The sequence below is a fragment of the Siniperca chuatsi genome, linkage group LG2 (genome assembly GCF_020085105.1).
Source record: "Siniperca chuatsi isolate FFG_IHB_CAS linkage group LG2, ASM2008510v1, whole genome shotgun sequence".
NCBI lineage: Eukaryota > Metazoa > Chordata > Actinopteri > Centrarchiformes > Sinipercidae > Siniperca > Siniperca chuatsi.
In genome coordinates this window covers 10,581,552-10,595,670 of record NC_058043.1, presented here as the reverse complement: position 1 = coordinate 10,595,670, position 14,119 = coordinate 10,581,552, and the positions used below count along the sequence as shown (strand labels likewise).

The 14,119-nt window shown below is 40.6% G+C and overlaps 1 long non-coding RNA gene across 1 annotated transcript; it reads left to right on the top strand.

Annotated features, from left to right (window-relative positions):
* The first annotated feature begins 10,499 nt into the window (after positions 1-10,499).
* On the top strand, positions 10,500-13,264 carry LOC122884897. The gene is made up of 3 exons (XR_006379996.1): positions 10,500-10,679; positions 11,810-11,880; positions 12,121-13,264. It is a non-coding gene; the product is annotated as an uncharacterized LOC122884897 (long non-coding RNA).
* Positions 13,265-14,119: the final 855 nt, after the last annotated feature.

Sequence of the window (14,119 nt, the reverse complement as noted above, 5' to 3'; positions counted from 1 at the left end):
CAAACACACTCTCTTTGGACACACACACTCGCACACATTAGTGCTCAGTTCTGTTGCTGCTGTCATCTGCCATTTGGATCCATATCAGTTGCCTTCCCAAATCTGCCCACATATTATTTTACTCGACCTCAGCCGGCAGAAGAAATTTCGCCCCGGGCTGCAAATGGGATCCTGACATGCAAAAGTCATGTTGGATTAAATCCACAGGCCGACCGAGACGTTGACACTACCCACCCACTGCCGCTGATGATTTATGAGCGATCTAACGCGTAATCATCACATTCTTTTAGCATCAACCTCCCATGAAATAGCAGAGGTAGATCATTATGTAATGTGTGCAGCACATTTTTGAATATTAAAAATAGGCCCGTTCCTGGATTGAACATGTGTTTCGATTTATAGCACGTGAGGTTTTCTTGATTTATCCTGCCTGGCACACAGACTTTGCAGTTTTACAGCAATGCCATTGTACCTTGTGTGGTAAATCAAACACACCTCCAGTATTTCAAGTGACCTGGGTCAGCTACTATTGTGTCTCATATCCTCAAGTTTATAGCTGTACTCCACAGTCTGCGCATGAAAGAGGGAGAGAAACCGGGAGGGGGGGAGGGAGGGATGCAGCAGTGGCGGTCTCGTGACTTGTCACATTCCACTGGAGGTATCTGCAGGGGGCTTGTGGTCCCAGTATGGGAGATCAGAGAAAGACATGAGTAGACTGGCTAAGGTGAGAGCTGATCCCGACCACAGATAGCACCTCTGGGGGCAACGGCAGCAGTTTCACTACCTACGACGGTGGTCTGTTGAGAAGCTTCAGGCAGTGTTTTCTATCCTTGAAAATCATCATGTTCATTGAGGAATTAAAGAAATAAATCAGCGTTGTGACAGTGTTTCATTAATGCTGCACAAATTAATATTCATATAGACAATTGATCGAATAACTGTAATTTGAAAGGGCTCAAACCACAGAGAATTATCACCTGACTCTGCAGTTCCCCTCAGCTCTACAGAGTGTTTTTCGCATCTTTCAGCTCATTATTTTGGTTTTACTCCACTGTTCACCTAGGGTTCGAATTACACTATGGCATTCAGGGGGGTCTCTTTTCAATTAAAAAAGCATAACCAACATACAAACAAAAACAGACTTTATTAAGCTATCACCTCTAATACCAAATATTACAGGGAAAAATAAAAAGCTCAGCACTTAGTGAGAAAAATAGGCCTGTTTCTAGTTTCATGACCAAGTTGTTTCATAACTAATTTCTCATTGCGTGGAAAAATTGCTAAGGGATGGTGTTTCTATTCTGAAATCTTGTTTTTGTGGCTGACATAAAGAAGAAACCTGCCTCATAAAGGTGTGTGATTGGGAGGGGCAGTAAAGTGTTTACTGCATGCTGATGGACAGAGTGGATACTCAGCTGTATTGCAGAGTAGAAATGATGAGAGAGAGGCTGCTGAACTGACACCAAATCCACTCACAATAATTACGCACAGGCGCACAAAACAATACAAGAAAGCAGCCCATGAGCCGAGATGAATTAAAAAAACAACCTGCACATGTCCAGATCAATCATGTTACACACATTATTGACAAAAGATGTAGTCAGATTAGGATTTGATTTGATTTATTTCATATATTATTCATTGCAGCATTAGAAAGGCTTCTGGGGCAGCTCCGGACTCTTTTGGGGGAGCTAAGCCCCCTGTCTCCCCTATATTTCGAACACCGCTCTCATCTACCTAATTTCCAGACGCAGAAGGGAGCAAAGGTTTTCAGGAAAAAAGCTCTGATAAACCCACGTTACCTGCCCAGAACCAAAATGGCAAACAGTAACTAGCTGATGAACAAAGTGGAGCACTTAGCTGCTGAAGATAGATATTTCCCTCAGAAGTTGGGATAGACCAAAACAGAGCTAACAGGAGAGGGAATATTGGACTTAAATAGACAACGGTTCCTAATGCAGTAGTGTGTATGTTGTTATGCTAAATTATGAACAGGGCTTTATGAATTCCTGTAGAACGATATGTGGATGTAGTAGAGATTTTTATTTTGAAAGGTACACGTTGACAGTTCTGCTGTTACCTTTCAGTCAATTTATTTTTCCTTTGTTTCCAAAAGTGTTTTCATGAGAGTAAATGTGTTGTAATCTATAATTCATACACTTAACTACAAGAGGGACTGTTTTGTGTTTTAACAGCAAGTCTAACTGTTCTATGTTACGAACCGTATTGTATGTGTTGCACTTTTGCTTGCTTACGTTCTCTTTTCGTTCTGGTCGCTCTGTTTCTGTTTTTGCTATATGTGCAATGTATATGTGACTTTAAACTAGTGTAAAGTGAATGTAATGATATTTTTACATTTTGTGGCTATTGTGGCTGGTTTTATTTATTTTCAAGCATAAATCTTTTAATGATAGCAGAAGTTTGAGTGTACTGTTGTGACCATGTTGGCTAGTGTGGAGCACACAAGCACAGAGTGCATTTATGTAAGAGAGACCCTATCACTGCTGTTTCTCTACAATTGCAGGAATGTTGCAGGCACATATTTAATATACTTTAATCTACATCAATTCCAACTAAAAGTCATTGAACAATCAACACTTGTTTACAATGGGAAATTTCCAGCTAAGCATGGATTTGCCCTGATCTTGAAAGTCAGTGATGGAGTCAAATTGTGGCTTTAATTAGCCTAAACATCAGCACTGTCAAAAGTGATAAATTAACCCTGACATGACTGGATTTGACCACTGTCAGGGCTTTATCTTGATATTAACACAATTTTTGCTTGAGGAGCTCCAGTCTGGATCCCACTGGCTGACTGAATATTTTCTGCAGCTTTCTTCTCTCTTTCAGCCACACCCAGCAGTAACTATTCAGTTGACTGTTGACAGTGAGGTTTCTGCAAAACAAAGCCTCTCCATCCTCTGGATTTTCTTGAAAGTCAGCAGCTGAAGACAGCCTTTGAAAAGAGGAAAGACATGTTTGGTTTTAAACACCTCCGAATTGTAGATCCCCTTGTCTGATTGTAATCATCATTGCCTCCATTTTGTGCCACTCCAAATCTGTAATTTAGTTAAGATAGTGATGCTGACAGATGTGGAGAGAGCAGCTAAGGATGGAGAGATAAGCAGAGGCAAGGATGAGGACAGGCAGGTGAGCCCAGTGAAGACATTGTGTGCAGGCAAAGGCCCTGAATCTCTTTCTCTCTAATTTCATACCTGCAGACAGGTGCTTGGCAGGGCAGAACATGCACGTGAGAGGTGGAAGAGGCGGGCAGAGGGAGGGTGGGAATGAGGAAGACCTTCAGAGGGGATCAAAGAAGGTCACGCTATTCCTACCCTGCTTCCCCCCCTCGTGCTCACCCTCCTCCACTGATCTGGAAACGCTAGATTTCATTCCTGCTTTTGCTCTTGACGAGGGGAAGTGGTGTCGGATTATCAGAGTCGGGTCTGAGGATGTGATGTGGAACTAAGACCAAAAATGCAGGACTAGTTTGGATCATCACAACACTCAAAATCAAAAGTGAGCTATGTAACATCTCAAAACCAGGAGGTGAATTCTCTGTCAGTTATAATAAATAGTTCATGAAATATCTCAACAACTATATGATGGATTGCCGTGGAATTTTGTACAGACATTCATGGTCCCCAGAGGATGAATCCTTTGTTGATCATTTGACTTTTCCTTTAGCAACCATGAAGTTGACGTTCTTAGCTTCAGTGAAATGTCTTAACAACTATTGGATGGATCACCATGAAATGTGGTGCAGACATTAATGTTCCCCTCAGGATGAGTTATTATAACTTTGGTGACCCCGTAACTTTTAAAATTTTCAATTTGTCTAGTACTTCAGTTTATGACCAAATATCTGCAAAACTAATAACATTCTCATTAGCCTCAGCTGTACTTTGTGTTTAGTGCTAATTAACAATTGTTAGTATGCTAACACACTAAACTGGGAAGGTGAACATGGTAAACGTTATACCCGCTAAACATCGGCATGTTAGCATTGTCATTGTGAGCATGTTAATGTAGCATGCTGATGTTAGCATTTAGCTCAGAGCATCACTGTGCCTAAGGACAGCCTCGCAGAGCTGCAAGCATGGCTGTAGAGTCTTTGTCTGTTTCTTATTCATTCACTGTCCAATTCACTACTTTAAAGTTGTGTCTTCAAAAGCTGTCTTAGGATAGACAGTGTTGAAAAGCAAACTGTCTAGACTTAATGTTTATATAACATTTATCCTAAAGTAACTTATTAATTAGTATTTGTTATTATTAAATGTTAGGGTTGTAACTATCTCCCAAAGCTTGTACTTGCGCTCTACTTTACCTCTTTTTAGGATTGCCTGCAAGTTCATCAGCAAGTGTGTCTTCTGCTTTGTCCACCAATGCTTTTTTCTCCAACACAGTTCTTTTAGTTGTCAAGTCCATACTCAGTTGTTCCAGCCATCCTACTGTACAATGTTATACTTCACTATAACAATAGGCATCCTATTTCAAGGCTTTAGGGTATTTAATTTATGCAGACGCCTTTGCACGGCCATAATTCCCATCTGTGGAGCCTTTATGGTGCTGTTGGACGATATATTTATGACTGAAGTCCCTTTATGATTTCTCTACTGTAAAGAAATAACAGCCTGGCAAGTGGAAGTAGAGCCCCCGGCCATTATTTACTGTGGTGTTGTACCTCGGAGACATGCAGCCATGATATGGGACAGGAGGCATGCGGGAATTAAATTACACCCGAAATTTAGTGATCCTTCAAAAGAATGGGCTCCCTTGTTGGATAGGTTTACCTATGCTTCGGCAATGGAGTTCCCCCTTTGGAAATGTCTGCAGGAGTAAATGGCAAAAACAGGTCGGAGGGAGCAAGTGAAAAATTCCAAATTAAGTGTTGAGGTGGTTTGTGGGTGCAGCATGCGGTTGACATGTTGGCTCCTGCGTTTTGGGCTCAAAAAGACTTGGTTAAAGAGGGAACGGCTGATGTCTAATTACCTGTTGAGATGTGGTTTGGATTGAAGCAGCTCTTGTGACAGTATGTCTTTCTTCTTGATGAGGAAATTATAGTCTACAGCCGGGCTCACATTCTCTTGATTTGCATCTTGAGGTCTTCACCTGCTCCCATGCTTCTCTGTTTGAATTATGCAGTGGAATAAATTCCCCCTCATCAGAAGTGAAGTAAGGTTTATTTTCTATGCTGCCTGGAGGAGGTGGAGGTTTTTGAACTTCAAATTCACACATGAGAAATATTTTGATTGATAATAACACTCTGCAATATAAATGGATCACAAAAGCAGACTCCGCACCTCCTGACTGCAAAGATAATCACGTTTTTTCATCTGCAGTGTGTTTCCAGAGCTGAGTTATAGTGATATTTTGTGCAGGAGTGTGTTGAGGAGTAAACCAGTGACGTGAGATCAAACAGCATGTACGTCTGTGTGTTTTTGGTGTGTGTGGAGGCAAAGAGGGCAGATACAGGGCAGGGAGGATTATCAGGCTGCCCTTGATAACACACAGGTGGCTGATCTTGGGGCTTAGGGTCTGATGATGTCCCTCAATCCACCACTTCCTACTCTGTACACACACACACACAGCTACACAAACACAATTCCTGTCCGGGGATTTGCAATATCATGGCAGAGCTCAGGTTACTGTCCGGGTGCACGGCTCTGGGTTGTGGAGAGTTAGGAATATAGGATGAAATAGATAGTTAATGTAATATTCTGCCAGTTCGCGCAGAGGTGAGGGGTTATTGATGAAGGCTTTGTTGTTCAAGGGATATGTCTGACTGCTTCAGGATTCCTGTTTGATATACAGTTTAACGGCCTGTTGCTGGAGAAATGAATAACACTATTGCAGAAGGAGGGGGGGGGGGATTTATAGCACAAACAAAATAAGCAATCCCTCTCTCCACTTCTCTGCAGCACATTCTTAAGTGACAACAATTCATCTTCAATTTCACACCAGAGTTTTCCCGTTTAAGACCCCCATAAAGTGCTTAAGTGAACTAAAACTCTCCATGGTTGTTGTTGGTGTTAGCGGTGGGGGCTAGAGAGAGAAAGGGTTGACATTTATGGATGAGGTTCTCCACCATCTCTACTATCAGGTTTTAAGAGTCGGTTCAAGCAGGGAGCCCCTCTGCGTGCAGCGTTAAGGGCCGAGCGCGGGGACTGAGCTGACAGGATCTGGGGTGGCTGCACTGTATTCATGCAGGCTTTGTAAACTGCGGCAGTGATGTGCACATCCATCACGGTCCTGCGGCATGCTGGGTTTCAGGATGGGGGTGCATTCGTTATACTGACACAGCCAGAGGGACTGGAAGAGGGAGGAGGAGGGAGGGAGGTCAGGATAAGGGGAGTGAGGCAGAGCAGGCTGGGGTCAAGATTAGGGTGTTGGACGATGTAGATGAGGTGGGAAGGGCGGTGGTTCAAGATAAGGAGATTTTTGTGGGGTTTTAGGGGGATAAAGCTCCATGGTTGCAGTCTAGCCGCTGAAGAAATTCCACTTGTTCAAGTCTTTGCATTATTACAAGGGGATTTTGTGAACAAGGGTTTCTGTGGATGATTGAGGAGGCCACATTTTAGGAATTTCATTAACAAAACAACATACAGGAAGAGACTAAATGAGGTAAACACTTCAGGACTTTTAAGTAACAAGACCATCATCGCAAACATTGCTTCAAAGGCAGAGGTTAAATGCCATTTAGCTGCATCTGTTCACCATGCATATATCATATATTTGGAATGTATCCCTTTTGGTTGGTTTTAACTTATGACTGCTGTCTTTTCCAGTGAAGTCGTGAACAGTATGTTGTCCTGATTTTTGAGACTGCTGCTTGATGTCTCTTGGATTATTTTAAAGGTTTTTTGTTTGATGCACCTGCATGTTGGGGACAGATGATTCAGCCCCTTTGCAGCTCTGTTGTCTGATGTTTCTTGGAAAACTCACATAAAAACTGTTGATTGCCAAGCCTCTTTTATAGCTGATGAGTTCTATTAAACTTCTGCAACTTATAATTTGCAGCAATGTAAAGTTTCTTTATAGTTAAAGGATAAGGTTGGTAATATTTTCTATTTTTATTATTGTCAACAAATCCCAGGTAAAAGACCAAAACCAACAATGTAATAGTCCATAGAAGGCAGAAATGTAAGAAATCAATATAACTCTGTCAGTCTTAAAAAAACACAAACACAGACACACTCCAGTGAGTCAACTTACCACTGCTCCATTTCCTGTCCCGCTTGCTACTGAAACTCACCCTGTGACCTTTTTACCTTAAATTGGTGACTGTTAACAGCTGTACACCACCAGCTCAAATCATCCACATTATTTTTCACCCCTGTTTGAAGAAACTATTTCTTCATTCTCAGAGTGTTCGGTGGGTTATCCAGAGTAAACAGGACATTGTTATTGGAAAGAGATGTTAATATTATTTTTAATGTCATTTTTCAATCTACCACAAACAAAATTCCATTCTCCTACATTGTGTTGGGGTGGCGACAGAAATCTCCAAGATGGATATCTCAAAACTAGAGCAAATAAAAGCAGAACTATCTTCATGGCTATTTACTAAAAAAGGTAGGTTTCTTGTCATTTGGGTGAACCAGCCCTTTAAAAACAGGAAAACACACAAGTCTGACTTGTCATGTATAGACAGCAATGGAAAAATTATTGTTTTGTGTGGCTGCTTCCCTCCACCACTCTGTAATCTGGGCTAACCAGGGTGGGGGGTTGGGGGTGGACAAGGAAGAGTGATGCTGACAAAGAACATCAAAGCAAAGTGTGTGTGTGTGTGGGGGGACGACACAGAGATAGGCTGATGGAGGAGAATGAGAGAAAGTATAGGTCAGGAGCATGACAAGAAAACAACAGGTCTGAGCTAATTATCTTGTTTCCAGACCTTATCAGACTCTGGCATGTAGACATTACTGTCTGCACGATGGGAATCTTCAGCGTGAAAAACAAGACATTGCTACATTTAGGATAAATACAGATAAATCCCTGCCAAACACAACACTGAAACTTAACAGTGATCCAGGCTGATATGGAGAGTGTAGAGGCCTTGATATGGAGAGTGTAGAGGATTGCTTTATCACAAATTCCATCTGAGAGCCGGTGGGTAGTCCAGTGTGTCAGTCACAGAGACAGTCAGGCTTTTCTCTGGCAGCCAATCACACATAATGATTTCCATTTGCTAGCTGCAGGCGGTGGGAGAATTTTTGTCCATTTCAACACAAATCACTTCCCCAGACTGAACCTAAAATAACGTAAGCTCTCAATTCAATGATAACTGATCGCAAATGATCTTCTTTTTTGGATCTAAACCAATAAACAAGATGTTCATAGCCGAGTTAAATCCCATAAATATAATAATGTGCAGTTGACAGAAGAAAATAAAGAATAGAATTAGGAAATACATGCAGCCTTTAAATTTCTGTAGCCACTAATTAAATATCAGAGAGGAGGAGGAGAAGAGGAGGAGGAGGAGATGATGATGAGGAGGAGATGAGGAGGAGGAAGGGGAGGAGAGGAGGAGGAAGAAGAAGAGGAGGATAAGGGCAGGAGAGGAGAACAGTGGAGGAAGAAGAGAAGAGGAGAGGATGAGAAAGAGTAGAGAAGGAGGAAGAGAAAGAGGAAGACAGAAAAGGAGAGGAAAAGTAGAGGAGAGGAGATGAGACAAGAGGAGAGGAGGAGAAAGAGGAAGACAAAAGGAAATGAGAGGAGAGGAGGAGAAGGAGGAGGAAGAGGAGAAGACAACAAAGAGGAAGAGATGAGATGAGAGTAAAGGAGGCGAAAGAAAGGAATATTAAAGAAAGGAGAGGAGAGAAGATCAGGAAGAAGAGGAGAGGAGGATGAAGAGGAAGAAAAGGAGAGGAAATGAAAGGAGAGGAGAGGAGAAGAGGAGGAGGAGAGTAAAAAAGGAGGAAGAGGAGGAGGAGGAGGAGGAGGAGGAGGAGGAGGAGGAGGAGGAGGAGAGGAGTGCTGGGTGTAAATCCCATTGAGACCTTTCTGTTCCGTCCGCAGCCGAACATCTGTTGTGTTTGGCTGTTGCAGCCTTCCCACCTCTCCCCTCCTCTCCTCCTCAGCCGACCTCTCTGATAAACCATTTGACTCTCCCTCCCACGAAAAAGTTTTATCCATCTCTTGCATGTACTAGATCCTTGACCTGGGAGGAGGATGAAGAAGAGGAGGAAGAGGAGGCCTGGGGGGGCCTGAATGCAAAAAGGAGGCTACAAATATATGAGCTTCTCTGTGAGAAGAGGCTGCCCTGCGGAAACGAGAGCATTGGCTCGTCACATATTTCTCCAAACACAACAGCGTCTGGCTGTAATATGTGGTTATTATAGATCATAACTTTGCTGATTCAGTGATGATCTCATGTTCTTCTGGCAGTAGATTATCTTCCAGCCGTCTTAAACAGCATCTCAGATTCTTGTTTTTCTGGACACGTGAAGCTCAGAAAAATTAACTCTCAGTCCAGTGAAAACATTTTTTAAAAGTGCGTAAATAGGGCTTTTATGAAAATACTTTCCTTGTGGAACATTAAATGATTGCGGTTACCTCAATTGTTAATGACTGTCTGTTTAGACATATCTGACCCACCACAAGTATTCAAAAATATCTGCTACATGACAGCTTTAAAAGATCCTTATTGGATTCTTGTGCAGCCTTTTCATATCTGCAGTGAAGAAAGAGTAAAAACAACAAAGAGAAAACCTGTGTTAAAAGTAATATAAAGAAAATGTCTCTTTTTTCTAAATAAGAATCCTGTCCTTGTGTTGTATGGAAAAAATGTAGTAAAAGTATCAGACAAGTCAAAAATATAACTGAACACATCAATAAATAATTTTGTTAGTTAAATATTTAAAATGGAGTGTAAAAAGAAATATAAAGCTTTATCTACCACCAATCAATTGATTGAATAAATTAAAACTGAATTTACTCTTCTATTTATCTTTCACTTGCTCATTTTAGTTTTCAACTTTTTTGGTCTTAATCTATTTTCCCCATTTCCTCACCATATTTCCAGTTTTTCTTCACAATTGTGGTGTAGTGGCTAGCTAGCTTAACTGAAAGCACTGGCCGCTAAACAAACTGAGCACGAGCCTTTTCAGCTAGCTACCTAGCTGAAGCTAACTTTTGTCATAAAACTACACCAGGCAGTCATGTACTGTAGGCTATGTATTAAGGAGAACCTATACTGTATACCTATATCATCCCTATACTGTACTGCATACTTTTATTTTTGACATTATGGGAAAAAGATACATTAAATCACTCACAAAATGTCAAACATGGCAAAATACAGATAATCTAAATTGTGTCAGTTTCAGGGCTCCAGTTGTGCCTACTTATTGCAGATTATGTCAATTTGGTTGGTTGTTCTATCTCTGTTTATGTTTGTTTCATCTATTTTTTCTCTTTCTCTGTGTGATATCTGTTTCATGCCTGTCAGGGAGCTTCCTGTCCTACTGTCTGTCTCCATCACCTTGCATATCAGCTTCACAGTTGTTATTTGTCTCCTCCCAGCCTCCTGCAGTCCCGTCAGGCATGTGGTCCAATAATAGCCTGGCCAGGTAGCTCAGCCATGTGGAATTTGACATTGTGTCCCGGGGTATGTCGGGCCCCCGGTGGGAGAGTGTGAGTGGATGGGAGACAGCCAGTGTCAGGGCTTTTCCAGAGTGAGTTGTACATTCTTGGATGGAAATTATCAACAGTAATAGTAGATTATTTAAACAATAAGGCTGGCATTGTTATTTATTTTAAATTATTATCAACAAATCTCATGAAAAGAACAACACATCAGTGAAGTTATCCTAAACTGCACTAGTACTAATAAAGGAGTAAATCCCCTGAATACAACAATATGACCTTTGTATGTTTTTAATACAAAAGATAGTATAACATAAAAAGTTCCAGACATCATGATCAACCAATCCAGCAAAACAGTTTCAACACTTTCAATGAAGCACTCAAGATACTAATAGTCATCCTGAAACTGTAATAGTTACATTTTCTCCATTTTTTTGGGGGGGGGGTTCCATTATTTTCTACTCATCTATGAAATCTTACACAATGGGGTCTATTGAATCGTGCCCAATGTTGTCCTGTAGCCCACTTTTTAAAATATTTTTGAATATTTTGTTTGTGATTTGCAACTACTGGAATTTGTCTTTAACAACATATCTTGGCTGTCTGATTTGTGACATTGTTTGACCATGATGTCATCAATATTGTACCTATATACTTTTCCTTTTTCCTTTCTCGTGACATCATTTTCATCACGTTTCAGACCAAAAAAGAGAGAGCTACAATCCAGTGTGGTGATATTCTCTATATTTTCTCATACTAAATCAGCCATCCTGCACCTGGCCTAAATACGGGATTGGATGCGCACATGACCACCCTTCTGTATGTGTGTGTGTGTTGATGTAATTTCTTAGACAACCATAATGAAGCTTAAACTGGTGCAAATTAATACTTAACCTCTTCAATCCCACTTTCCTGCAGACGAGACAGTCGATACAAACTCATGCTGTGCAGCCAAACTCTGCTCAAATCCACATAACTTCATTTTAGATTCTAGTGGAGATCCCAAAGTTTCCAAACATACCAAAGATGGCAGGCTGAATTTTGGTAAAATGAAGTACAAGACATTTAAAATATTTCCATCTGAAAGAATGGTGCAACAACAAAAAACAAGGAGTGAATATTTTAATATTTCACTCAGAAAAGAGTGGATGTTAAGGGTTTAGGAAATATAAGAAGAACTGTATGCTTATCATAACATCTGCTTTCATTACCCTCTCAGGCAGCGTCACAGACAGCTGGAGTTCATCTGTTGTCCACAGTAAACAAACTCAAGCCTCAAACATACTGTAGGTATGCAGGTGTGTTTTTACACTTCTCCCTAATCAGATTGTTCTTTCTTTATCCCTCACAGATAAACCTTTCCTCTAATAAAATCTGTACAAAAACATGTATAAGCAGTGCACCTACACCCAGATAAGCAGATAGCACACATACTGTACATACATAAAGTACAGCTATTACACTCTACATAGTTCAGCCTCCTACACTTCTCCTCATTCGCCCTCCCATCTCTCTTCCTCTTTCTCCAAGGAACCCCCGGGCCGGTGGCTGCAGAGGTGGGGGCAGAGTGATTCATGAGCGGGCCGGAAGGAATGTGTATGAGCACCACATGTCTTTTCAGTTACATGCTTTACACACACACACACGTGCACACATAGATACATGCACACGAACGACGACAGGTGCGGCGTTGCAGGAGAGTACGTGGCACTGAAGGAGGCCCTTGTTATCGTTGGCACCAGACTCTCAGCTGTGCCCTGTCGCACCACTGGAGGCTGTGTGGTCAAGGCTGATATATGGGCTGCTGTATAGGAACAGACATGCCATCACATTCAGTCATTAAAGAGTAACAGTGGAGGAGCTCTGTATTCTGTCCAAGTGTCAAAAGGAAGTACTGACCCTGATATGTCAACATTTTCAGAATATTCAACTTATTAATTATCCAGTGACATGTGTTTGACATGTGTTAAAGGGCCAGTTCACTATGGTATCTAGCCATTCAGTTAGTTTCTGTTAAGATATTCGTGACAAGGGATTCTGACTCTGGAAAGAGATGTTGCTGCTCATTAAAGTTTTTATTGCTGTGAGCACCACAAAACACGCAGTGGACAATTTTCATAGGGACTGTTTCTTCAGTACAAAGTAATTCCAATGAAAACTGTTCACAGTGAGGTCTGGAGATTCTCCAAAATAACGGAGTCAGTGTTTCTAGATAGAGATGTTACTGTTGAATTTTTAAATGTAATTATTAATTTAATTAATCATCCTTAACTATTGTACCTAATGGGCTGGTGGCAAAAATCTCAGAGACAGATTTTAGTTTTAAAGAAGGGAAAATAAAACCCAAATCTGAGATTACAGTTCATTCTAGACCTTGGAAACAGCAGTTGACAAAACAGTCTCACCACAAGGTCCATACATTTAGTGGCTGTTCTCCAGCTTTCAATCATATCACACAATCTTCCTCAGCAGATGAAGCCAACAGGTTTAAGCCAATGTGGACAAAAAGTCCTTAAAGTGCTGAGAAAAAAAATGGAAATCTGGACACATTCCATGACAACTGGACAAGTCCATCTGCTGAGGAAGATCATGTGATATAATCAAAAGCTCCAGAATTTGTGGTTCTACATGGCCACATACCACCAGTGGTGGAATATCGCAAAGTAAAAAAAGTCCTGCATTTAAAATCCTACTTAAGTAAAAGATGTATTATCAGCAAAATGTACTTAAAGTATCAAAAGTAAAAGTACTCATTCTGCATAAAAATGACTCCTGTGACTGATATTACTACACAGTTAATTAAATGATTATATTATTTTAATTTTGTACTTATACCCACTTGGTACTTAATTTATCTGACCTGTATTATAGTGTATTATATTTTTTGCTTAGTACTTGTACTTGTTAGTACTGTGTGCACTGACGTGATAGTGAGCTGCTGTAACAAAAGAGTTTCCCCTCGGGGATCAATAAAGTATTTCTGATTCTGATTCTGATATTAGTACTGAAGCATCAATGAGTAAGCAGCATTTTACTTTCGTTGCTGATCAAGGTGGAGCTAGTTTTAACTACCTCATACACGGTTCAGTAGTTTAATTTCCCAACCTAGGAGTCAGGCCCCTTCAAAGGGTCACAAGATAAATCTGAGGGATAAATCTCCCATTAATCATCTCACGATGATTAATGGGAGATTTATTAATGGGAGGAAAGAAGAAAAAACAGTGTTTGGATACACAAATCTGTATTCATTTTTTGGACTTCAAAACAAGATAAGAACCTTTTTTTTTGCAAGGGGTTACAAGTGAGAAAGGTTTGGAACTACTGATTTAATCTCTGATATTACAGTGTCTTTTATAAGATTTTATAGGCTTATATTTTTAAATTAAAATCTCAATCTTTAAAGTAACTAGAAGCTATAGCTGTCAGGTGAATGTAGTGGAGTAAAAAGCACAGTATTTACCACTTAAATGAACAGGAGTAGAAGTATAAAGTAGCATAAAATGGAAATACTCAAGTAAAGTACAAGTAC